The 26,190-nt window shown below is 37.3% G+C and overlaps 1 protein-coding gene across 5 annotated transcripts in view; it reads right to left on the bottom strand.

Annotated features, from left to right (window-relative positions):
• The window catches only part of LOC149149301 (transmembrane protein-like protein), a 483,547-nt gene that overhangs the window by 54,745 nt on the left and 402,612 nt on the right, over positions 1-26,190 (bottom strand). The gene's annotated exons all lie outside the window — the stretch shown is intronic.

Here is a 26,190-nt window from a genome sequence, read left to right on the forward strand (position 1 = left end):
TATTTAGTACTTATAGTTAATTTAGTATATATAAATACTAGTGCGGTGTATGCGACACATGCATATGTAGCTATCATATGCATGCATTGTATGCCTGCTATTATTCTTGCGTTCTCTATATTTATAGATAGGTTGTTACAGATAGCGCCTGATCGATGTGTCCGTGTCGTCCAGCTATCATCATCAGCCTAATTATCATGTTATAATGTAAACCCATTCTGCATATATGTGATGTAAATAATCTCAGCAGATCTGTGTCATGTATGTAATTGCCTAGGTAAACCTATTTTTCTGGTAACGATCTACATTCCAGGAGGTTTTTTGTCTCACCGATCCATTCTCGGATGGTCGGCAGAGTTTTCCTTCAGCCTTACCCCAAAGCCGGAATGAATTTTGTCACCAGGATCTTAGGCAAGTCCTAGTGTTATAGATCGAGTCTGTGTAAAAGTGACTTGGGAATAATCCTAACTATTTGGTTAGGTTATTTTATTACAAGTTGCTTAGTTTGCTGGATTATATTTGTGTTGCAGAAATGGGTAGTCTGTGAGGGTCTTTTTCAAATGGGTTTTCCCCCTTGAGATGTAAAAAATGTAAAAAATCATGATGTAAAGTGTCTTGAGGGTTAGAAAAATAATTTATCCCCTCATAGGTCCTAGGTCCTAGGTAAATTTAAATTTTCCAGAGGTAAAATTCGTGGATCCTTTAAAAAATTAAATCTTAACAGGTCCAGGGACCAAGGTTAATTGATTATTTTGCTAAATTTTAAGCCTTAGGTCCCTAGGGTTAAGTCAAAGTCAAAATTTTGAGGAAATAAATGCAAAATTTTAATTTTTGAATTTATTAAAATGCATTTAATTGAAAAATTCGAAATTTCCTCAATATTTAAAATTTCGACGGATGAGATTAAAAGAAATTTTGATCCTCATCAACGGTCGAGATAACTTTGACAAGGATCACTCGAACTAGCCATTGGGAGATTTATCTTTAAATAGGAGGTCAGTTGTCAGTTGAGATCATTCGATCTTTGAATCGTGTGCTAAGTGAAAGCTCTCTTGTAATATTTTTTCATGAGCAATAAAGAAAGACTTTGGGGTTAATTTTTGTTGGTGTTACTCTTCGTGGAAATGCTGTAAGATGTGTTATTTTCATGCATAGATTTCCTTTCAGCCATTGATGATAGCTTTATGAAGAGTGATTTAAGCACAGGTATCTTGCTTGATCACTGTGGTTTGAATGGTAATTTAAGTTCTGAATATAATGGCAGGTATCTCTATTAAATCTGAATTTTATTATCGTTTTCTCGCTCTACGTTAATGGTTGAATTGAGTTGTGCAGGGAATTTTGATTTTTAGATCATCGAGCGTTCGGGGAAGTTTTCAGTTGGACCAGCCAACTCCCGATTAGTATTTTCTGAAGAGCCCAGTTTGATTGAATCCTGGGCTTATCATAAGAAGTTTCATTGTTGATGCATGAACGGTCTTGGACGAAGCACCTCCATTTAAATTTAAAATTTAAAAAAAAATTCTGTGCTAAATTGATAAATCTGGCTTTTCAGAGCCTCAGATTATCAGATCTAGGAGCGGAGTTGGACTCACACTTGCCAGATCTGGTAGATCTGCTACTCCTGTGCGTAGATCTGTAATTTCTTTTAATTTCTTTGACTGAGGGTTTCTGTGGTTTCATCCATATTTGTATATCCGGGTCCTAGGTGTTTGTGTTTTTAGGTATAGCTTGCAGATCTAAAGGTGAAGTTTGATTTTGAAGCCAGATCTAAGCCCTGGAGGGTAAGATCTGGCCTCAAAACCATTTTGTAGGGATACTATCCAGATTTGTTGTAGTCTAAGGGTTTTAAATTTTTTGTTTTTAAATCTGGAAAAATTGTAATAAGGGTTCATATTTTTCTAAAAAAAAAAGGGAATTCTTCAGATCTGGAAAGAAATTTCAAGCATAATTTTTTTTTGGAAATTTCTGGGTATTTTTTGTTGCTGCCTGGGGTTTAGGTTTCACATCTGGCTGAAGAAGTTTAAAGTATTTGTGGGTGAAAACGTTGCTGCAGATCCACTGCCCATCTGCACATCCAAAATCCGTCCATTGCTCCTTTTCAAGCCTTCACGCTGCCACCCTTTGCTACTACTACATAACCCTCAGCGTCCCTTCGTGCATCTATACCTCATCCCCCTCACGCAGCTCCCACCGCTGCCCTTGTCCCTTCCGCAGACAAGCCTTTTCCTTGCTTCTCACTTCCTAAATCTACTATCCATCTTCCCTTCCACACATATCCCATTAAACTTTATGCTCATATACACTCCCGCAACTCCTCGTTCCTCCACGCAACGATCTCCTCCACCTGCATGCTGCCTATCCGCAACAATCTCTCACGCAGTCCCTCCATTTCGCTGCCAGCATATACGCATCCCTCACGCGGCCTTCTCCGTCGTGCATCCTCCTCTCCAAGCGTTGCCATCTTAGTTCGTTGCTCGCCCCTCTCTCCTGATCTGCTGCTTCCTCACCTCAGTGGCTCCCTTCCGCAGTCTCTAAGCTAACCCTCTAACCTGCTCTCTCCCAACGCTGTTGTAGTAGCTAACCCTTCGTAGCTCTCAGTCCGCTCCTTCTCTGCTCCAGCCATCATCTCCCTACGCCACAAACCTGCACACATACGACAACAAACAACGCTTTCCCAGTTTTTTTATTCGATTTATGTTAGTTAGGGTTAGCATCCTCATTTTCCCTTTGATTTTCATTTAAATTTGATTTAAGTCAGAAAGGTTTAACTTTTTATTTTATTTTATTGTTTTATGATTGTGTAGTTTAGCTTTGGTTTCTATTCCTTTTCTAATTTTGAGATTTGAATTTTATCTTCATTTTGATTTTTTCCCTTTTTTATTTTAAATTTACTTTTATTTTCATTTCCCTTTTTTATTAATCATTTTTAAAATCTAAAAATCCTAAAAACATCAATAAAAAGAAAAAGAAAAATTTCACATTACTTGGAATTTGAGAAATCCTAAAGTATTAAATCAAAATAAATTTCACATTTAAAGATTTTAAATTTTTTTTATGTGGCCTCTGGCCCATTAAAAAATTTTAAAAAAATTATATATATATATATATATTTATTATTTTTATTTTATTTTATTTTATTATTTTTTTTTTTCGATTTATTTCGGTCACATTTAGTTTTGCTTAGCCATCGAAAAGTTCTCCTAAGATTAATCGAATTTGTCAAGGATAAAAGCTAAAGGTGAGCTTTTGTAGTATTAGTATTTGCCATTTCTCTATAGTTAGATGTTCTTAAATTTTTTATATCTGAAGATTAACTATTTGAAAGTGGTAAATTTCCTAGATTTGGGATTTAAGCATAATCATTTAAATTCTAGGATCTGAACTGGTTAGCTTTTAAATTTCGTGGTTGATTAAGATATTTGTATCTCTTGAAATTTAATTGCTAAGACATTGTGCATCTAGTGAAATTGATCATCATTGCTTGAATCATTTAATGCTCATTACATGTCAGACATTTTGTAGATATTTTCATGCGATTGTTAAATAATTTTATCGTGGAATTATAAACAGATTTCATGTCTCTGTTTCATAAGCAGCAGTTGATAATCAATTACTTGGATCATTGACTCCATAAGGCACTGGTATTAATCATTTAAAATCTAATCAAATTCTAAATCTTGCTAAGCCTTAATCAAGTATTTGATTGCCTCGCTATGTCTCCCGAGCCGATTGATTCCCAGCTGGTTCTCCTTCATCCCATTTATCCATAGGGTCTACCCCCGTTAGCTTGCTGTAGGGAGACAACTAAAACGGAGAGATCGGGGATCAGGGTGACAACCCCCGATCTGAGCATTGTCGCGGTGCCTAGACAATTTGTGCGACAACAATTCTTATAAAAGAAATTAAAAATCTAAATAAAGTAGGTGGGACCCGTAGGAGAAATAAGCAATGTTGACATCTTTGCATAGTTTGTTTATTCCTACATTGACATTTGGTGTTACAAGACAACTTTATATTATCCTACATATGATGTGTCTACAACGTATCCATGGTTTGAAGGGTTTAATTATTTTGAAAGTACTAGCATAATATGAATTTGAGAGCCATAGCATTTCTGTCAGCATGATATCTTTAATTTGGCCATAACACAAAAAATGAGCATTTTTTAGAATATATACTCTTATGATATCTTTAAGCTAAGACATTACAAATTAAAAAGTTGAGCTATATATATACAAAAAATAGTTATACATATATGGGTATAAAAATATGATTCATTAAGTATAAAACTTATACCAAAAGCCCCCAAGGCCATGTATGCACAATGGTACGTAGTCATTAAATTTTTTGGATCAAGATGGTGACTACACCCTTCCAATGAATTACAAGGTGGTTACCAACTATGAACAGGGGTACCAAATGTTTGATGTTGAGAACGTTGCAATGTGACAAGTTGTAAAGGGCGTTGCCCTTGCGCAAACCATTGAATTCCATCCATCGTCGATATGAGAAACCTATCCCATGACATGATTTATATATTTCCACCACTGCATGTGCCATACATGTGGCACAAAACTTCCATTGAAACCTCATACAAGTCACATGACGCTACTTAGTTGTATGCATGCTTGTCATCTCGTCGTGAGTGGTATATTTTTTGTTGATAGAACTGTAAATGCACGACCATATTAACTTGAGGTGAATCAAACGGTAAAGAGGCCATTCATTGCCGAAGTAATGGAGACATGACATGCCCCTGAAGCTTGAGGCGAGATGGTAATCGAGAGGAGGCAATTGGTCTATGTGTTGAACAATAAAACAAACTTGCCACAATGAGCACAGGGGTTCCTTGAATCCCTCGGCTCACACCCAAAAGCTACTAAGTGTTGAAATTTGGTACCGGAGGACAGGCGGTTCCCTTAGGCTTTGATCTTTGGCCTAGGGAAAAGTGTCCAAAAGAATTTAATTTTTCTCCTAAAGTGACTTTATAATTTTATAAAGTTAAATCTAATTTAAAAGTGACTTTAAGTGATAAAGTTATTAAGTCTAATTTTAAAGTGACTTTTATAAAGTCAATGAAAAATTAGAAAGGAAAAGTGACTTTGGAAATAAATGACTAAGTGGGTCTTTATTAAAGTGGGGTGAATTAAAAAATAGAAAGTGAGATTTAAATGAGCATTTAATCTCAACCATTGATCTAAATCTATTTCAGCCATTGGATTTAGAGATCACCCAAAAGTCACTTGGATCACCCAAAAGTCACTTGGAGTTATATTAAAGGAGGAAAAGGAGGAAAAGGTCATTCATTCTTTCATGAACAGATTGGGAGAAGGAGAGCAAGAGAGCAAGAGAGATTTCTGAGCAGGAAGGAGAAGGAGACAGCAGCTTGGCACACATTCCAAGGCAGCAGTTGAGCAGATTTGTACAGCTGATTCAGCACATAGTGAAAGGCAGATTTTTGCACAAAAATCGAGGAGCAGTTTGCTGATTTTTCTGCACACAAAACGGAGGTCGTACAGCATTTATTGCTGTCCTGTTTGCTGTAATTTCCAGATTGCTGTGAGGCACGGGAAAGGAGATAAGTTGTAAATTTGCTTGCTGATTTTTTGCTGAATAATTCTCACTGTAAAAAGGCAATTTTCAGAAATAAAGAAGAGCTCTCAAACTGGTTTTCCCCAAGAGTTGTAGGGGGTTTTTCCAGGGTCAAGTTGACCAAAAATATCAGTGTTTTAATGTGTTTTAATGGCTGTTTTTTAATTGCTGATTTTTAATTCTGCAATTTCCAGCATTCTGAAAAATTTCCAGAATTTGTGTTTTCAGCAATATTTATTTTTTTCAGTCTGTTAAATGTATGGTTATGGGAATGGGCATTTAACTACATGGGAGAAATAAGGAGAAACTGAAAACCGAGGTGGGAAAACAGAAATTTTTACACTAAGGAGGCCAATACCAACCGAATTTGAGCAGATAAATTCCACCACTACAGGTACGAAGTGATTTGGCTTCTCTTCTCCGGTTTACAATTTTGGTTGCAAAGTCTTGATTAGTTTTGATTTGTCTAAAATGATGCAATGAGTTAATCCCTTACATGTTTCTACTTCCCATTGTTTCCTTGATTGTTTACTGGCTTGCATGTGGTATACTTTCCTTTCGTTCTCCTCGATTCTCTCTGAGCACATGCCCTACTCGCTCATACAGGTAGTATGGTCGTCCCTCTTGTTTATTGAGCCATTCGACCCTCCGAACTTTGTCATTCACATGTATATTGTTCAAAAAAATATATAGACCAAGGCCCAAAACTTCACCACTGAACAGAGTATCATGAACATCGTGACCAGAATACTACATAACTGATTAACTCATCAGTTGGTAACAACTTCATTGTTTGGGCATGACCAAAATAGGGATGAGCCTAGAATAAGAAGTGAGAAGTCATATTCCTTCTTGACAATAAGTGAATACATACATAAGGATCAATTTCTAATAGTTGTTAAAAGTATCTCCCTTATACCCTATTGACTAGGTCGACGGTTAAGGTATTGGCTTGTCATTTTTGTTTTATATGTGACCTTGAGAACCGAAAAATCAAAGGACACCCACAGTCAAATGAATTGGGTGAAGTTTTGACTGCCACATGGAAGCTTTGAATCATGTCATGGCAAACCAAAGTAACAATAATGTGCATGGAAGCCTAGCTCATGACTCCAACCATGTCATAGTGTGATTGTTGCTCAGCTATGCAATGGGGGTTAAGTTACGGTGCCAGTGACATTTGACCTACTTCGCCCTTCACAAATCTTGTTATATAATTCTTTGACCAAGCCACACGTTGCAAACTCAATTACCGTTTCCATTTCAATGTGTGCCAATCCACGTTCGCAAATGTTTTTACTCTGTTGTCTTATTTGAACTCTTAGGCCCGCGTCTATTCACTACTTGTCATTCAACATGTATGCTATGCCAAGTCCAATCTCATCTTACAATACAAAACAAAATTCCCCTTCTTGACCCCAAGGGATCAAGGCTTTTATGATTCATGTACATCTATTAATAAAACCTTTTTGTATATATATAACTCATCAAAGCCAGATACTCATGTACAATAAGTCCTTTCCATGCCATACATAACAATTATTGCTTCCAACATTGTAACAAAATCCCCTATCTGTTGAAAATGTAACTATGGTTGGTCTTCATAATTGCTATTGTACTTTATTATTATGTATTTATTGTAAAATTGAAAAAGAAGACAAATAAAATTATTTTGAAGCATGGGTTTCATGCTCATTTTATTTATCTATTAGGTCTAAGCCTCCATTGTAGGATTCTAGGGTTTTTCTTAAGTCTTAAGATTCTTTGTCACATTTATTAGACCCTTCTTGGGCTTTTATATCATGTAAAGGAAGTCAAAACAATTATTTGTCACATCCTCACCAAGTCGGCCCTACCTTGATGAAGTCGGCCCAGATTGGGGCTATTCGACCTATTCCTCTTAAATAGAAGAAGAGTTCTACCTATTCAGCATTCATCCATCAACAAGTTCGATATGCAGCAGAAGGAGAAGAAATATAGTGTGAAGTCAAGGAGAAAGAAGAACAAATCAAAGGAGGATCAAAATTGAAGTTTTTGGGCATCTCTCTCTCACACATACAGGTTTGTGTAGGGTTTATGGGCAAGTTGCAAGGGCTGAAATTTCTGCAGTAACTGCAGGTCCGAAATTCTGAATTGCAGGGGGTCGAAATTTCAGATTCAAGCAATTTTGAAGGAGTTGACTATTTTTGACTGAAGCAGGATTTGTCTACTTGGAAGGAGGGTTGACTTGGTGATTGGAGGAAGTCTTTGTCTTGGTCAAAAGGTCCTGGATTGTCTCACTTTGACTTGATTCTATTATTGAAGAAGAGTTGATTGGGTTTTATCCATGAAGATGTTGAGAAATCCATTAGGGCAACAACTTAGGGTTTTACTTTAATTTATTTCTCTTATTAATGACATTATCTTATGACATTTAATTATTAGTTCTTCTTTCAAATTATCTTGTTCTTATCACTAAGACTAATGCCAATCAATAAACAAAAGAGGACGCAAGATGTAGGAAAACAACTAGGGCAAAACCCCTAGGTAGGGGAAATCCCAGTCAAGAACTCTTCCTTCAGCGGATTCAAATCAAGTTGAGAATCGAGATGACCAAGACCCTTATTACCTAGACCAAGGACACCATCCATCCATCAAGTCAACCTTGTTCCTGAGTGACACATCATGCTTCGGTTCTACAGTCATATCATACTTCAGTCTTGTAGTCATACCTTATTTCGGTCCTGTGATCATAACAAGCTTTGGTCCTGTAGTCTTGTCAAACTCCGGTCCTATATTCATGCTATGCTTTGATCCTGCAGTCTTGTTATGCCTCAGTCCTGTATTCATGCCATGTTTTGGTCCTGCAATCTTGTCATACTTCAGTCTACAATAACTTAGTGCCTTGGTCCTTCGTTACTTCGATCCTGTAGATAATGTGAATCATCCTAACTTCGTTGTCTTGTGCTATATATCCGAACTTCTGCCTTACCATATTTGGGTCGAGTTCACAGGGGTATTTATAGTTGTTTTTTACTGTAAATGAGGCCGACATGAATAATTAGGAGTAGACTTATAGAAGATCAACTTGAGGCCGACTTGATGGATGGAGGGTTTGACATGACAAAATAAATTTCTTTCTTTGACTCCATGAACCCAAGAAGGGTTTCTTACATAATAAGTTTGACTTTGACTTAAATAAAAATCCTAGAGCACTCAATGGGTGCTTTTACCTATTGACCATTGACCCAAGCATGAAACCCATGATTTAATAAGTCAATAAAATTATTTTTATAAATAATTTATCTTTTCTTTATTTGGATAGATACATGACTCAAATTTAATTATGAAGACCGACACTAGTTACATTCTTCAACAAAAGAGGGGTTTTGCCCTGGTTGAGTGCCTACATCTTGTGTCTCTTGTTCTTGTGATCTTCATGCATTTTTGATTTGGTAATTTTCTTGATGAAAGATAACATAATAAAGGAGTAAAAGAAGGCAACATATATCACAAGTAATTATCAAGAAAAGAGGAATCAAACCCTAATAACTACATGCTTTGATTTCTCAACACTATCTCGGTCATTTTCATTACCATTTGTGAAGTTTAGAACTGGGCATGGTTATCTGCAAATAGGTTGTTATTGTCACCCATACACCTGCTGATTATTTATGCTTTATCTCACATATAGATGCTTTGTATCTTGATGTTTGTGGCCATTATTAAGGAGTGAAATAATAAAAACTCATAATATCATCATTTCTATTTAGCTATAAATATTCTCTCAAGCACACCGTAAAAAAACTTTTGATAGATGCCATGCTTCATATACCCATTGTACTTCTATTTATGTCATAAACAATGAATGACTGGGTGCTTTTATTAACTTAACTTTCACATTCATTTTCATGTTATCTTGATAATCAGTTCTTATAGGCATCATCATGCTTTATTCCTCTTACTATGTTACTATACCCACATAATTTTTCTGTTATGTTTGTCTTAGATGCATGCACACATATTTCCCCTCCCCTTTATTATATATTTCCTTTATGTGAGTATACAAGGACTATAGCATCATGAAAAACATGACTCTAAATAGTCTTTATTTTGCAATTTTATAATCAGAAAATTTGATGGTTGCATGATGGATTATTTTGATTACAATACAACATGAGCTTTTTTAGCATAGGCTCAAGAGGTAATGGAAGGGGATAGAAAAAAAGAACTGGTATGACATGGAGAGAAAATAGAAATAAGTGTTGGAAAATCGGGAGGCCTATAGTTTAATTTAGATTTTCCTTTCCATAATAATTGCTTGTGAATTTAAATTGCTTGTTTATTAATCTTTATTATGATTCTTTCATCAAACAATTACCATAACATGAACATGAAGATCATAGAAACAAAAGACCACAAGATATAGCCTCCAAGCCAAGGAAAAACCCCTCCAAGGGGAAAACCCAGATAATTCTCTTCTTATAGAATCATATCAAAGTGAGATATCCAAGACCCATGACCATAGAAAACTTCTCTCTAGATGCCAAGTCAGACCTTTCTTTAGCACAACAAATCCATCATTAAGAGGCCAACAACAAGAGATGTATCAAGGCAGAACTTTCACAAACTTTAAGCTCACAAAGAAACTCTTTCTTTCATACTTCGGCCCTCTTCTTCATCTCTTTCCTTTCTGTGATATTTCAGACCAAAAACATCTGTGTGTGTGTTATGAATAAAATATTCATAAAATATTAATAAAATTAAAATAATAAATAATTAAATAATTAATTAAAGTAATTATTAAAACATTAATTATGAAGAGGTAAATAGTCAAAATACAAGACTATTCATCTTTCGTGGCCAATCACTACCTATAGGAAAACTGCTCGAAGGTATTGTACACCATTCAAATTTTATCAATAATAAAAATTACTTACTTACACTTACAAATACAAGTCTACACAAACTACATACATTTTTACTTCTGCGTATTGGTTTTCTTCACAACAGTAGTATCGGAGCCGTCGATCTTCTTTCCTACCAATTAACTCATCCACCGTTCCTCGCATCGTGTCAATTCCTATTCCCGCTGCTGTCATTAATCGCCAACACCATTTGCATTCTTCTCTGCCATTTTCGCCTACGTGATCAATTTCCCCCACTACTACGACCTGTCCCCAGTATGTTCCTTTGTTCTTGCGTCACTTGTCTTTGTTGGGTATGCTCCAAATGCCACTACCATCCTCTACCCTCCACTACGCACAATCATTCATTGGTCACCAATCAAACTCCAGTCAACTATTCCCTATTGTGTCCCTAGGCTGCATATTCTCCTCATCAACCGCATCTTTTTTCTGTTTCCTTTCGTCCTGCTGTTTCCCGACCACACCAAACCTTGTAACCACCGACCAACGTCCTTTCTGTCTCCACCATCATCGTGCTCATCTTTCGATCACAGTGTCGGCTTATTACCGCCCAACTGTCACGTTGTGTCTCCCTGCGCCTCTACCTGGTTCTCTCATCGACAGACTAATTTCAACCTCCGTGTACTCCATCGAATCAACAACTGTGCTACCAGTCTTCCGCTGCCGTGTTCTTTGCCAGGCCGCCAACCCTGTCGTGTCGATGGTCAAAGATTGGGATAAGTTGAGGTGGATAAGTCGTAACTCATTCACTTCCTTGTCACGCCATTCCCTTGTGTATTCTCACCACCGGTCAAACCTTGTTTCACACAACATTTTGAATAGTCTAACGTTACAATCAATTATATATATATATATTAATCAATTATATAATTAATTAATTATATAATCTTTTTATTATATAATTAATTAATATGCAAATTAATTATATATTTAATTAATAAATATAATTTAATTATATAACCCCATATATAATATTATTATTAAAATAATAATTAATATATATATATATATATAAATAATATTACTATTTGATTAAAAAATGGTTCCACCAAGGAAAAAAGGAACAAAATGGGGAATAATAATGATGACGCAAAAAAATATCAAGAAAAACTCGATAAAGTACGACAACGCCTCCATAATGTCTAAAAGAAGTAGGAATAATTAGGAGAGGTCCAAAACAGGCTAATTGCGACTCAAGAAAGAATGACAAACAATACTAAAAAAAGTAAATAACATTGAGAGAATATTGCTAGGCATACAGGCCCAGTTAATGGGAGGATATAACCCAGTGTTTATTCCCTTAATTACTCAATAACCAACACAAAGTCTCAAGACTCCAGAAGGCGAAGATTTTCTAAATCATGAAATTCCGCAAATGCATGAGATTGCGCAAATGCTACAAATAAACTTCCAAGGAAGTCAGTGCTATACAAAATTTCCAGAAAAAGATTACCAACGAATTAAAAGAAAATTACCTAAGTACGATGGTAAAGTTAATAGATGTAGTTCTAGGTGCAGAATGGTTAATACAACTAGCCTCTAGGAATATATACTACAAACCTTAAAGAACAATTCATGGAGTTTAACTCGCAAGGACGCCATTATAAATTATATGGTGTTAACACTCCCAGCTTCAAGGAAGGTACAAATACTCATGAAGACTTCGCCAATCAACACAAATATGCCACTGGTTATGCTTTGAGGACAAACCATCTCTAAAGGGGGTGGCAATGTCATGAATAAAATATTCATAGAATATTAATAATATTAAAATAATAAATAATTAAATAATTAATTAAAGTAATTATTAAAACATTAATTATGAAAAGGTAAATAGTCAAAAGACATGACTATTCATCCTTCGTGACGAGTCACTACCTATATAGCAAAACTGCCACGAAGATATTGAACACCATTCAGATTTTATCAATAATAAAAATTACTTACTTACACTTACAAATACAAGTCTACACAAACTACTTTACTGCTTTTCTTCACAACAATGTGTGTCCAAATGAGCTCCATCTTCCCTTTATTGACACTGTCTAGAGGGGTGCGAATAGACATGTCCATTGGGTTGGGTTGACTTGATAGGTAGGCCGACTTGGCATCTAGAGGGGTTTTTGACCTAAATTACATACTTAAAATTTTATTTTTCCTTTTTCTTTACAATAGGTCCAAATAGGACTTTGACTCTTTGACTTAATAAAACCTAGAAGCATGAAGAACAAGCTTATCTAAATAAAATAATAATTCTTGAGCATGAAACCCATGCTTGAAAAATGATATTTCTTTTTCTTCTTTTGCATTTTACATAAAAAATATATAATGACATAAGTAGAATGACAACTATGAAGACCGAACCTAGTTCCCAAAAATAAGAAAGCCAAATTTTCTATTAATTTTGACTTAGGTTTTGAGGAGTTTAAACAATTAACTCAAACTAGTCAGCGGTACCTCGGACTCCGGAGGACCTCCCCCCCTCCTCCTACTCCACATGCATGTCATAACATACCTTTGCCTCACCCAAGCATAACGAAATTTCCTGAACCTTAGGTTCCCCACCAGCAACTAGTGCAAAATGATGGATGGGAAGCAAACCCTATTAGGCTTGCCTTAGGATTTGCTCATTGGCCCACCTCTCATCACTCTGTGCATCCTTTCATTGCTACTCCTCAGATACCCTCTACTCTATCTCACACTACATCATTTCATGCCCAACAACCCCCCAACTGCCTTGCACAGTTGGCATTGGGAAAACTTCATGCATCCGCTATGCCCATACACACTCCTTCTGAGGTCACCTCCTCTCGTACTCATTTTAACATCCCTAGAACTGAAGGAGGGAGGAGGGTAATTTCCTTTACTAATATGCATTCGAAGACAAAAGGAGAGAGAAAGGAGTAAAAGAGACCCTCCTATGTGGCTGGACCAAGCAAGGACTTGGAATTGACTTGAGTTTTTCTAATATTATCATTCTTACTCTATTTTACTTGTGGTTGTTTCAGTCTTTGGCATTGGTACTCTCTTTTGACAATGCTTTATTTTGATCATGGTATATATATTTTTAATGATGATACATTACATGGGAGACACAAGATGGTTTCACGTGCTTCATAATATATATATACATATTCATAGATGATGGCTCACTTCATGCACATCATTATCATGATGGTGTTGTTATCAATGATGTCATATGTTATATGTTTATTACAAAGCTAGAAGGTTAGTATGAATATTTTATAGACGTAGTCGGGGACCCCACCTACTTTATAAATTTAATTAATAAAAAGACTATCCCTTCTAAATGCCTTCTCTAGATTAAAAAGAAAAATATATTTATCTTAACACACAATTAGTTAATAGGCAGTTTTTCCCTCCAACTACCTAAGGGAGGTATAAAGCTAAACAAAAGGCAAAGAAGGGAGGAGGGAAAATTCTAGTGAGGAGAGATATGCATAAGTTTTGAAAACTGTCATTTTTTCTTTGATTTGTTATTTCTAGAGTACTAGAGCTTTCCTTTTTTGGTTATGTTGCACCTATTTTGTCACAAGTCCAAGAAAGAAGTTGTGCAATTTTTTTCAAAGTTCAGAATCATTAGCCAACACATTATTGTATCATTGTAAACCCAATTTTTGCAAATTGTAATGTATATGATGCTAGTACAACCGTTTAATTATGTAACAACCTAGGTAAGCCTATGATTTTGGTGACGAATTTCATCCTAGGAGGTTTTTTAACATCACCGCATTATGTGTGTTTCTAAACACGGATAATCGACAGAGTTTTTCCTCCAACTTAAACCCCAAAGCTAGGGTGAAATTCATTGACAAGGTCTTAGGTGAGTCCTATTGTTATATCGAGTCTTTGTAAAAGTGGTTTGGGATAATTTAAGCTATTTGGCTAAATTATTTTATTACAGACCACTTGGTCTACTAGATCATATTGTGTCGCAGAATTGGGTAAATATTTTGAGGGTCTATAACGAATGGGTATTCCCCCTTTGAGGGTTGAATTTGTAATATCTAATGTAAAAAATATACTGATGAATGCTCCCTCAAAATCAGACACCATGGCTAAATTATTTGAAGGTAGAAAAAATAATTAATCCCATCTTGTGTCAATTAATTAAATTTTCTGACAAAAATAAAATTAAATCCTAAACCAGGAAATTAATTAATTTAGAGTCAAAAAATTAATTTTAGAGAAATTAATTTCTCCAAGTGGAAAATGACCAAAAAATTCATGGGTCAAAAAGAAGTTAATTTTTGGAGGTCCTCCACCAACGCATAAATGGATTTTTTAAGAAAATTAGGCCTTTGGACCTTGGTGGTTAAGTCAAAATCAAATTTTTGAGGAAATGAATCCAAAAAATTATTTTGTGGATTAATAAAAAATGGGGTTTATGAGAAATTCGAAAATTCCTCAAAAATTAATATTTTCGACGACAAAGATTAAAATATGATCAAATATTTATCAACGGTCGAGATTATTTTGATGGGGATCAAGCCAACTAGCCATTATTTTTCACTTGGAGGATTTATCTATAAATTAGAAGCCATTTTGTTTCTCAAGTCATGATGTTGACTCTGGTTCTAAACTGATGTAATTTTGTAACGTTGGTATTGATCCATTAATCTACTGGGAATGTTTGAATATCATAATAAAAGACTTTGGGATTTAGTTCACTCTATCTTTATCTCATTGATCTGTGGTACATGCTAGCTATGCGCTTTCCTGTATTGTCCTAAATTTTTATATAAGCTTGTTATTTCATTTGTCGTTGATAAGAACATTCTATTGGTAGATTTTGGGTCTATCTTAGGTGATCTGATTCACCACATGTCTAACAAGTTTTCCTGAAGAAATATATAGAGATTTGTAGGTACACCAGCCCATGGGATCCAAGTTCACAGACTATGGCCACGGGCTGACCTTGTTGGGGCACTGAGAAATTTATATGATTTTTTTACTTTGCGAAAGGTTGTGGTTAATACTCTATCTTTCGAAATACATTGAGCCATTGTCATTATTTAAAAATTTATTTCTCGAAAAAAAATCATTTTACAAGCATTTTATATTTGTATATTTATAAATAATTTTGTAAAATAATTTTTGTTGTAAAATAATTTTCTAACCCTTGTTTTGCAGCAATTGGAGTTTGAGGTTTTATTTTGAATTTTGTATATATCAGCGTTTTGGGAAATTTTATGTAATATCCATTTTTGAGAATTTTGCTGATAATTTTCTTTATAAAATTTTATGTTGACATTTTTGCCAAAAACCCACAAGATTACACGAAAATGCACAGTAAATAACAACCCAGAAATGATACAAGCACACTAAACCCATAAACTCACATAACATCAGAAAATGCAACACAAGGAATGACTCAGCTTCATTTATTATAATATATCATGCAAAGTACAACTAGAAATATCTGAGACAAAAAGGAAAGATGATCGCTGAGTGGACCTCCAAATATTTTGCTGCTATGCTAATCCTAATCCCTCAAATTCCACAACGACTGCACTCTCCCTCCAACAACAGCTGCCACTGAATCAACTGAAAGATGATGAAGCACCAGTTGAGCACCTAAATTATCCTCACTCCAATATCCTTGAAACTCTATGAAACTCCTGGATGAAGTCTCCTCAAAGAGAGTTGTGTTTTCGTCCAACACTAAACAACATACTCTAAGGTTTTCATCCCGGGGTTAGAGAAGTTGGGAACTAGGTTCTCCAAACCTCACTAATAGAAAATATCAATAATCCAAGATGTCTTTTGATGGCCTCCTCCTCTTCTTATAGATCTGATGGAACCCTCCTTTATTATTATTTTAATCATTGAGCACATTCCCTCTTTTTATTTTAATTAAAATATTTTTTTAATGTGGGAAAATGGTAAATTGGCCATCATGAACCCTCAGGCCACTGAAACTCACTTCTAGCCATCTCATCTTGTAGATCTTCTTGTTCCAGTACCAACGAGCTATTACACTAAGGTGTTCTACCAAGTATTCCTCCCGAAAGGCCACCTTAAGCGTAATTAATTGAGTCAGGCCCGTTCATAACTCTGCTTTTTTGAAAGTTGTCGGAATGCAACAGAATGAAAGGAAAATTATGCAAATGATGGAATATACCAAGCGAATGCCATCAAACCTCATAAAAGTTCCTCAAAATCCCTCCAAAAGCCCCTGGGTCTGCTGATGATGCCAATTTGCACCTGTGACCTGTCTGTCCCCAACTTTGAAAGTCCATCCTAACCATACCATAAGGAACACCAAAAAAAGAACATTACATTTTATTTTTTTATTTGTGCAGGTGAGCTTCAAGGTGATCAAGAGAAATTTTTGCTGGAGTTTTGAGATAAATCTAGGCCCTTGAGGGTAAGATCTAGCCTCAAATTTGATTTTGCAGGCTTCCGAATAGTTTTTTTGGCCATTTGGCCCAGCCATTCAACATCTTCTCCTAGCCATCAACTCCCCTGGAGTCACTTCTTCCCTTCGACAGCCCCTTCAATTGAGCCGCTATCCCTTTTAGGGCTAGCCATAGGCTTAAGAGGCCATTTGTGGCCTCGACTTTCCTCTCCTTCCCTTGTTGTGGGCTTGGGAAAACCTTTTGGGCCTTTGGCCCCCACTTTTAGCCTTGCTGCAGCTCTAGTTAGCCTTTAGGCCTTGCTGTGGGCTTCCTCCTCCTCCTTCAACCTGCCGTAAGCCCTCTAGGGCTACTCCTCCTTGGGCATAGGCCTTTCGGCCCCCCTTACCTTAGCCATAACCGCTTTTGGGACCTCCTCTCCCTCTCGGCCTGTCCTTGAGACCTTGCCGCAGGCTTCTGGGGTCTTCCCTTATCCTATCGTAGGCCTACGAGGCCTCTACCCTTAGTCGTTGTCCTTATCAAAAGATAGACCACTTAAGTACTTAAATCATAAACAATATTAACTCAAAAACACTCAACCATCTTGCATTTGGATTCTAGGATTAGTCTTGCATTAATAACTTACCTCCAAGCATAAGCTTGGTTGATAGAAAAATAGGAACACCCTTCATCTCTTAGGTGTGAATGCTAGACCCTCTCTAGTGGTTAAAACGACGGCCTTGCAGTCGTAAGAGCCACAACCTCTGCAACGCTAGAGGCATCAGTGATGTCAAATTTCAAGGGGAGGTAGCCTTTGCTTGCTTCTCCTTGACTTCTCTCTGCCACTTACTTTTGAGACTAGCCTCAAAATAGATAAGGATCAAGGGATATATTTAGTTAAGCATTTAATTAAAATAAACCAAGATCCTCCATTTCACCTAGATTTTAGATCTTGCATCTCATATAGGATAACTAGGCATTTAAGCAGCGGTTGTTCATTTGGTCACCTAGTTTTCAATTGATCTAAAGCAAGTAGTTGACTCCATAAATAACTTGTTGATTTCTGGTAGCGTTAGATGCGCTGTAAGCCTCAAAATTTGCAGGGAGGCTGGGACACATGTATTCCAGAATACCTGTAGGGCTCCAAATTGTTTAATCAGATATCTACACTAAACAAAATATGAAAGCTGCTTTAAAGTTTAACTAGAATTCATAACATCAGAATTCATTAATTTGTTGTTGAGTACCTACCTGGTTTGCTGTGGTTGAAGATGCTTTAGAATTGTTCCCGCTCTCGCTCCCACTACCAAAAGACCAAAACCTCCCAACCAAACTAGGTACAACCTAGGTACTCAGTCCATAACGCTTCTCAATTGATGCAATTTGTTCCCCCGTGCCCAAAAACTTCAAGAATAGACAAGGCTCAAGCCTTACTATCTCTAATCTTCCGTTACGAATTTTCCTCCTCTCAACACTGTGCTCCCAAGAAGAAAAAAGATCCCCTTTCAGTCCTACTCCCTTCTCCTTTTATTTCTTAGAACCACCATTCATTCATCCTTCATTGCCTTGGTTGTGCCCCCTGTCTATTACGTGGCTCCTCATAGTGAATTAAAGAGGTAGTCACGCTTTATTTTGACACTCATCACTTTATAAGGTTTTAGGTGATACCAAACTATATTACGTAGTCCTTTTGTTATTAAGATTTATTTAATATTTTATTATATTATACCTCTTTTAATGTTTAACCTTTAGTTAAGAGTTACTTCTTTTATAACAATATAACTCCCTTTTAAACTTTAATAATTTAATTTAGAACTTTTGGATAATGTTCTATGGTTACCTATTATGATGACGACACATACTAAAATACATATTCCAATATATTTTTGTGAGTTAGATATTTATTTAATATCTTCAACAATTACGTCTTTTATCCTATGCTTGGAATCTCTTCATAATTTAATATGACTACTAGTGCAGTGTAGGCGACGCATGCATATGTAGCTATCATATGCATGCTAATAATTCACATTTCATTTGTACTGGTAGATGGGTCATTACATACACCCCTCCTTCAGAAAAATTCATCCTAAAGTTAAGGTTTATATAGTATCCCAGTGATGGAACACTAAGAGTTTGTGGGCCATGTTGGCGTTAGTTGGGCAGCCAACTTCCTGAGGTCGTAACTTGATCATATGATCTCCATTTGGTGCGTACAATGCCTTGTTGGAAATATCTCTCTGAGTACTACAGGATTTGCAGCAAGCCCTTGCCTACGACTACGAACCTGCTACGGACCTAAAAAAATGCCATTTAGGGGATCAAAACAGCTCCGGAAGTTCAAGACCTAAAAAACTGCTAAAAATAGTAAATGTTGCTATAATCAACGAAACAAACGAAAACGATTGGAGTTCTAAGTGGAATAGGTGGGTGGCCACCAATCTCCACTTGGATCATTCTGCACCCTTGCTCTCACAACAACTATGTGTCTCCATCTCTTAGCAATATGTTCTCCAAGTGACCCATAGATCCCGTCTTATAATCTCTCATTAATGAATCAACGGCCATGATCTAATCACAATTGATGGCTAAGATCATCTTAACCCCATCAAGTGACTTTTTGGATGTCTATAGAGGAAAATAGATTAACCCCAATTAATATTGATTAATTAAGCTTATTTCCATAAGTTAGACTTGGGAAAATTAAATAACTGCTTAATTAAATCTAATCAAGGTCTTTTCTCACAAAACCTTTTCTGGGTAATGGAGAAAATGTGTTCCCTAGCCTCATAGACACAATCTAAGACTAGAAAACCTGTCTGAGTTACACAAACTAACAATCCGCTGATGTGATGAAAACCATTTGACAAAATCCTCTCAATATAAAGTGGAAGTCAACAATCATTAGGTAACAAAAACCATGGATGCATCATATTGAACCTTGCTTAATGTTAGGGGCACAATTAATACTTCACAAAAAAATAAGCTTCAAATATCTAACTAGATCAAGTCTTGCGTAAGTGTTCCCTCTCTTGTGTTAGGGATAGTTAGATGGATAACCCTATTAGGTGTTTCTAGCCCCTAAGGGGAAGTGATAGGTCTTAGGTTAACTCATCAATCCATATGTGCATGTAAAGACAATGGCAATGGAGTGGGCATGACTTCAAGGCCAAGTGCCATAGCCAAGTGATTAGCTAATGGTGGTCCAACATCTAGAGTGTATCGATGTAAGGAGGGAGCAATCGTGGAGGCATGAGCTATCCCTTTCCTCAGTGTGCTTTTCTCACTTCTCTAGTGCACCTTTTACTTCTTTATGATAATGCTTTCATTTGGGTGCATAGCTCAAAAGCCCAAGCTTTCTTTTGGAGATTTAGCATTTGTTACTCATTAATGATGAAACCATTTATTGCTTATTAGGTTTGGGACAATACAAGGGTTCCTTTTTATAGATGGAGCATCATGTGCTCTACAAATAGAGTGATGGCTAATTATGGGGGTAGAGCTCATGCTAAGCTTTTTCCTACGCTCTAATTTTTGTCCCAACCATCTTTTTCATTTTATCTTTTTCTTTCATTGTGCCTTCTTTTTCTTTTACCTTTCTTTTAGCTACATCAACCTCCATGACAGTTTTTTGGCCCAAACTCAAGGATAAGGACGATAAGGTGCCGATCCCCATGACCAATGACCACCATCCAGAAGGACGGAGATGTAATAAGGTGATAGTGGCAACCCTTCATCATTGTTGTTGTAAGATGAAGCCTTTCACTAGAACTGCTAGATTTTGTGGCAATAGACACTGGGGGCAATCGTACAAGTAGGAAAATGTGAAAATAGAAAATTTCCATTAGAATGTCTTCACACCCTCTGAGGTTGTCAACAGATAAACTATCACAAGGGAAGAAACTCTATGATAGTGTGCACAAGTAATATGTGTTGATTTCTAGTAGCATCAGATGTGCTCTAAGTCTCAAAATTTGCAAGGAGGCTTAGACATATGCATTCTCCAATACCCATAAGTCGTTTTGGGAAATTCCACTCGAAGACAGTTTTATTAAAATAATTAATTATTTTTAATGGGACCATAAGTCTAAACTTAGGAAATTAAAATAATTAATGGGTATTGATCTAACTTTGGGTCTAACTTCTAGAAGAAGACAAGGATCAAGCATAAATGATCTTAGCCATTGATTAGAATCTAATTTGGGCCGTTGATTGATAAACGAGAGGATTATAAGAGAAAGCTTGATGGGCACTTGGAGAACACATAGAGAGTTGATCAGTCAAATCGAATAGCTGAAGCTAGAGGTAGCGCAATGATTTCGTAGTGATCACATAGAGAGGGGCAGAGAGAGTTTTGGCTGGAGGATCTTCCCTGGAGCTAAGAATACTCAGCAGAGAGGCAGAGAGACACACAGAGGAGGCAACATAGTTGGAAGAGAGGGTTACGAAGAGCCAGGAAGGGCTCACGCAGGACCCACGCAGAGCAGTGCAAAAGCCTTCCACACAGAGATCTGAAATTTGTTGAGGACGCTAACATTCTGAGCCGGGAGGGCTGGAATCAGCTCGTAAGAGCAAATTGATTCCCAACAGAGGTGACGTAGTGCCTTAGAGGCTGACGCAGGCCTATGCAGGGGCAACGCAGAAGTAGCTAGGGACTTGTTGGTTCAGCTGTCGGATCAGCCGGGTCTTGCAATGTAGAGTGAGGTAATCTCACTAATTTCTTTGGCTGAGTGATATTCTTTGTACTGGATTGCCAACAAGGCATCCATAGGTTATATTCATAAATAAATTCCGCTTTATAATAAAAACCCTCAGATCTGCTGCACCAGTTTTCCCGCATTGGGTTTTTCCGGGGACATTTGTCCAAAAACAACTGTGTCATTTGTGAGAATTTCTGAATCTACACATCAGAAATCCTACTGCAATCACTGGTTTATCATCTCCTACTTGTTCTTTGCATTCAACAAGTTATTTAAATATTTAAACAACGATGAAAACACTATTGAAGCCTACAGATACATATAGAACATAAACTGAAATAAACTGAGACAATCACACAAGGGACACTGTTATTTTTGGACAATCGTTCTCGGAAAAACCCAATTCAGGAAAATCGGTGCAGCATATAGACTCTAGAGGGTTTTTATTATTAAGCAGATTTCTGAATACAACTACGATACCAAATCCGGCTCAACCAACAGAGAATAAACCCGACAGAAGTACCTCTATCCGGAGACAAATATTTGACAATTCCAGCAACTGGATGATCAAACCCATAGATGACAATTGTTGTTCCTAGTGCTGGGCAGTGATGGCTGCTCCAAGCTCTGCGCTGGAACTGCGTCACCTCCTCTAGGAGCTGTGTCACCTTCCCAGTGAACCTCTCTTGCTCAGAAGTTGATATGCTGAACCGCTGCTCACTCTTCCCCACAGAAAAACCCCAGCGTTGCCTCTAAGGGTCTGCATCAACCCCTCTAGCTTCTGCGTCACCCTCTTTGGAGCTGCGCTATCTCTCCTATTGCTGTTCTGCCTCTCTACTATGTATTCTCGGCCTTGGACTGAAGTCCCTCTGCCGAACTGCCCCTCTTACTGCAACTCAGATCACTTAGCTCGACTTTCTCAACAAACCACACCCTAGATAAATCGAACTCTTTGAGCAATTTGGTGTATCTCCAACTGACCCTCAAGCTTCCCCTTATACTTTTCCTGTTGATGAATCAATGACTGTGATCTAATCTTTAATCAATGGCTAAGATTAAAACAGGCTTGATCCTCGTCACTTAGAAGTTTCTCACCCATATTCTTATTAATACACATTAATATTTTTATTTTCTTAAGTTTAGACTTAGGAACTCATTAAAAATATTAATTATTTTAATAACTCCTCATCCAGGCGGAATTTCTCCAAACAATTTCTGGGTTCTGGAGATATTTCGTGTTCTATCCCCTCCACCAAATTTCGGAGCTAGAATAGATTCGATGCTACCCAAAATCAACATCATTTGTGTTGCATCTTTCTCTTGTTCAGTTTCTTGTTTCGACAAATTATTTTAAATGGTGTAGGCTGCAGTGTATGTATTTCAATGTTTGTTGTAGGAAACTACAAATAACTTGTTAATGTAAATCTAACAAGTAGGAGAAATATCATCAGTCACTGCAGTAGGGATTCCGGTTCAAGGAATTTTCACATGGTATCATAGCAGTGCAGGTGAGAGAAGAAGAACAGTGCCAGAGAATCCAACGTTGAGGAGGAAGGGAATTCGAAATTCCTACAGAGGCAGTAATTCGAATCCCTAGAGGGTTTGCGCAGTTCAGGCCAGGAAGGCTAGATTTTCATGATAGATCTCTCTCTGAGTGAGTCGATAGAGAGGTAAGATTTCCAGATCGAAATCTATCAGCGGCAAAGGGAGCAGTGCAACAAAAGCTTCAACAAAGAGGGGTTTTTTGGTGGGACGCAATTTTCTGCAGACAATTGCTGGGCAGAAAGATGCCAAAGGGAAGAGAGAGACACAGTTGAGGGATTTCGTCTTCGAAGAATTCCTTACCAGGGAATTTGAATTCTCATTTGTTGAGCAGCAGCAAGGGGCAACAAATCTACTGACTCCAATAGGGAGTGCGTAGGCTAGCCCAACAACAACGTGGAGGAGAGAGGAGGAACTCAACATTTTTGTAGAGATGGCCACAAATGGGTAGAATCCATGGAAGAGCAGCAAATTAGATCTAGTTGTTGCAGATTTATCACATGGATCAGTGTCCTTGCTACAGGAGCCCAACAAAATCAGTAGCAAGAGGATCACAGTGTCAACAAATGCAGCTAGTCATTCAAATGACAGTTGAATAACTATTTGCTGTCAGTTTCCGGAAGACAGTTGCATATCTAGTTGTAGTGACACAAGCAATGTGAATTGCCCAGTTGCAGTATGCAGGTGCCATTCCAGCGAGGAGATTCCCAGCGCAAAGCTTCGTAGTCCAGTTTTCAGTGCAGGAGGACTGTGTGAGTTGCTCGGAGGGAGTAGAGAGATTTCCCAGAGGGAGATCAAGACTCAAAGGAAGTCTAGTTTCATAAGGAGCAGCCCTACGGAAGCCAGTACTTTTGGATCTAAGGAGATTAGACTCATTATTGCAGTGGTTGCAACAGTAGTGCAGAAGCATCAATAGAACAGTAGCATCGACAGTATGAGTATATCATATTTCTCCATATTGGCAGCCATACCTCCAAGAGTGAGGTGGGGCCACTTGGTTTTGTAGCCCCAGAGAGCTATAGGATGGGCAGGATCCTTGAGGAGCCCACATCTCAGATCAATTCCTTGCTATGGGATCCCAGATCAGAAGTAATAGGATGGACCAATGTTAGTTGGTGCAGAGGAGTGCAAGAGTGACAGTTGCAGTGGCTAGGAGCGCCAAAGACTGAGTAGTGCAAAGCAGAGTTGGCAGCAGTGCAGATGGCACAGAGCAGAGGTCAGAAATAACGTAAAGGCTTCAAAGGGTCAGTGTAGAGACTGGCAACAATCAGACTCCAGCAACGAGATGCATCATATTGAACACCAGTTCAGTAAGTTGGGATAATATTTCGTTGTGATGTAGTAGCAACAGCAGTTGGAGAAGGTTGCAGTGCAGATGCAGTTGGCAGTGGTAATGCCAATAGCAGCATGGATGCAGAATTCAGAGGGACTTGTAGTATGAATGCAATGTTGACAGTGGCAGGGTCAATAGCAGTACAAATGCATCATTTGTGCAGTAGTTGGTGGGCAGTGATGTCAGACATCAGAAACACAGAAGGAGATGTTCATGAGGGGAATTTTGAGGTCTAAAATGGGCCTCCTAAGAAAAATGTAGAACCAAAATAAAATTTATAAGAACCAATAGGATTCAAGATGATGATGTCAACCATGGGGGATGATTCACCATTTTTGGAGTAAAAAAATAAAAATATAAAAAAAATAATAAAATAATAAAACTACTTTTTCAACTCATATTTTAAACTTATCTCCCTAAGGTTTTACTCAAATTTCAAGCGGGAGTACTCATTGGATGCAAAATTTAATTCCTCATCTAGTGAGTACCCATATTGCATACGTTCAATGGACCCTACTACATGAAAAATGAGAAATACATGAAAAAACGTGATTGCGGTCACAATTTTCATGTATTTTTCATTTTTCGTGTAGCAAGGTCCATCGAAAGTATGAAACATGGGTACTCCTTAGATGAGGAATCAAATTATGCATCCAACAAATGTTTCTGCTTGAAATTTGAGTAAACCCATAAGGTGACGAGTTGAAAAAATAGTTTTTTCTTTTTTCCCTCTAAAATTTGATGATGTAATCTAATCTTATTTTATTATTTCCACTATTATTTTATAATTTCCTTAGAAGGCCCATTTTAGACCTAAAAACTCCCCTAATGACAAAACATAATGATGCTTCAGTAGGTTGCATTGCTAGAGCACATTCCTCGCTAAGAGGGAGTGTTGATTTCTGGTAGCATCAGATGTGCTCTAAGTCTCAAAATTTGCAAGGAGGCTTAGACACATGCATTCTCCAATACTCAGAATTCCTTTTGGAAAATTCCACCCAGAGACAGTTTTATTAAAATAATTAATTATTTTTAATAGGACCCTAAGTCTAAACTTAGGAAATTAAAATAATTAATGGATATTAATCTAACTGTGGGTGTAACTTCTAGAAGAAGACAAGGATCAAGCAGAAATGATCTTAGCCATTGATTAGAATCTAATCTAGGCCGTTGTGATCAACGAGAGGATTATAAGAGAAGGCTTGATGGGCACTTGGAGAACACACAGAGAGTTGATCATTTAGATCGAATTGTTGAAGCTAGAGGCAGCGCAGTGATTTTGTAGTGATCATACAGAGTGGGGTAGAGAGAGTTTTGGCTGGAGGATCTTCTCGGAGCCCAGAATAATCAACAGAGAGGCAGAAAGACACATAGAGGACGCAGCAAAGTTGGCAGAGAGGGTGATGCAGAGCCAAGAAGGGCTCACGCAGGACCCACACAGAGCAGCACAAAAACCTTCCATGCAGAGATCTGAAATTTGTTGAGGAGGCTGATGTTTTGAGTTGGGAGGGCTGGTATCAACTCCTGAGAGAAAATCGATTCCCAACAGAGGTGATACAGGCCTATGCAGGGGCAGTGTAGAAGTAGCCGGGGACTCGTTTGTTCAACTATCATATCAGTCGGGACTTGCAGTGTAGAGTGAGGTAATTTCACTAATTTCTTGTGCCGAGTGATATTCTATGTACTGGATTGCCAGCAAGGCATCCAGAGGTTGTATTCAGAAATAACTTCCACTTAATAATAAAATCCCTCAA

The sequence above is a fragment of the Pinus tabuliformis genome, chromosome 9 (assembly GCF_031772625.1).
Source record: "Pinus tabuliformis cultivar Carrire ecotype Pingquan chromosome 9, CPIR1, whole genome shotgun sequence".
Taxonomy (NCBI): domain Eukaryota; kingdom Viridiplantae; phylum Streptophyta; class Pinopsida; order Pinales; family Pinaceae; genus Pinus; species Pinus tabuliformis.